Raw genomic sequence first — 1,694 nt, 5'->3', positions numbered from 1 at the left:
AATAACTAAACAGGGCATGTTATAGGTAATCACGAATGCTTTCACAGATCAAAATACATAAACAATAGTAAGCATGGTTTCAGCAATAGTTGGAAGTTGCCATTTCGAAGGTGGTTACTTCACCTTGTGAGGAAATAACCTGAAGAGTAGGTGTTTTCATCCTAGAGAGGCATTTTCCATTGATTTTGATTTCTGTTTCCCGCCAGATACTGTGTGCCATGATTACACGGTTAAAATCCTCCAGCCGCCAGGAGAACAGGTCTTAGTGGAGGCGATGGTGACGTTAACCTGCATTGTGTCCAATCTTCCTTCTGGAGTCAGCGTCACCTATATACAAGAAAATAAGCCTCTGAAATTAAAAATTGCTGAGCAGCCTGGATAGAATCCCGACAGCGTGTTCAGCAAATTAGACATTTCTACTGAAGCCTGGCTGAGTGGCGTTACTTTTGAATGTGCGGTGTACCATCAGAATCTACCGACTCTGCTGAGACACTCTATCCACAAGGAGAAAGGTGAGCGGTGAGATTAAAACACAAAGCATCCCATGTATGATCCAGAACCAGTTACATCAATGGCAGGCTTTGCTTGGTAATGAGCAAACACCGTTGGGAGCATTAATGATGCGTCTGATGGCAGGATTGCAAGGTAGCTGATTTCGAAAGAGTTGGAGCTGAAAATGTGTTGCTGGCACAGCGCAGCAGGTCAGACAGCATCCAGGGAACAGGAGAATCGACGTTTCGGGCATAAGCCCTTCTTCAGGAATGAGGAAAGTGTGTCCAGCATGAAACGATAAAAGCATCTCCAGCATCTGTAGACCTCACTTTCTCCTCCTAAGAAAGAGACAGACCAAAGGATATTGTATTCTGATTAAGTCAGAGAAGGTGGGAAACATCTTTTACTGAACATTATGGATACCATTCTGCTCCTTTTAGAAAATGAAAGTGAATAAATCCCAAATTACAAATGGCATATTTTAATATTTAGTGAAATCGCGATATTGATTCTGGATTTTTATACTTGATTTATATTTGTCTTAAATATTCTGCAGTGAGTAATCCACTGGAGCCATCAGTGTCTGTGCTCCTGCCACCAACAGAAGAAATCTCTGCTGAATGGTTTCTCTCCCTCACCTGTTTAGTGACCAGTCTCTCCCCCCGAGAGGTCTTCGTCAAGTGGACAAACAATGGCAAGCCTGTAAATCCCAGTAACTACAAGAACACCGAGGTGATAGCGGAGAGCGACATCACTTCCTTCTTCATGCACAGCCTGTTTTCCATTTCAGAAGATGACCAATCTTGCTTCTTACTCCTGTGTGGTGGGACAAGAAGTGGTTCCGTTGAAGATCATCAACAGAACAGTCAAGAAAACCAGTGGTAAACCGAGTTTTGTAAACATTTCGCTTGCACTGTTAATTCATGTCAATTATAATCTCAAAGTTGTATTTAATAATTCAACAAAAGTAATAAAGTGTTTTCCTCCACATTTGAGTTAAATACACAACCGCTGAATTAATTGTTTCCTACTCTTCTATTCCATCTGTGCAGTTGAGATTAGATTAGATTCCCTACAGTGTGGAAAGACGCCCTTCGGCCCAACAAGTCCACACCTGCCTCCGAAGAGCAACCCACCCAGACCCATTCCCTACATTTTCCCCTGACTAATGCATGTAACACTATCGGCAATTTAGCATGGCC

General features: G+C 42.5%; 1 pseudogene; it reads left to right on the top strand.

Annotated features, from left to right (window-relative positions):
- Positions 1–206: 206 nt before the first annotated feature.
- Positions 207–1,459, top strand: LOC122545245 (annotated as a pseudogene).
- The last annotated feature ends 235 nt before the right edge of the window (positions 1,460–1,694 follow it).

The sequence above is a fragment of the Chiloscyllium plagiosum genome, unplaced genomic scaffold (assembly GCF_004010195.1).
Source record: "Chiloscyllium plagiosum isolate BGI_BamShark_2017 unplaced genomic scaffold, ASM401019v2 scaf_87022, whole genome shotgun sequence".
NCBI lineage: Eukaryota > Metazoa > Chordata > Chondrichthyes > Orectolobiformes > Hemiscylliidae > Chiloscyllium > Chiloscyllium plagiosum.
Note: the sequence above shows the minus strand (reverse complement) of the source record. Positions and strands in the feature narration are given on the sequence as shown.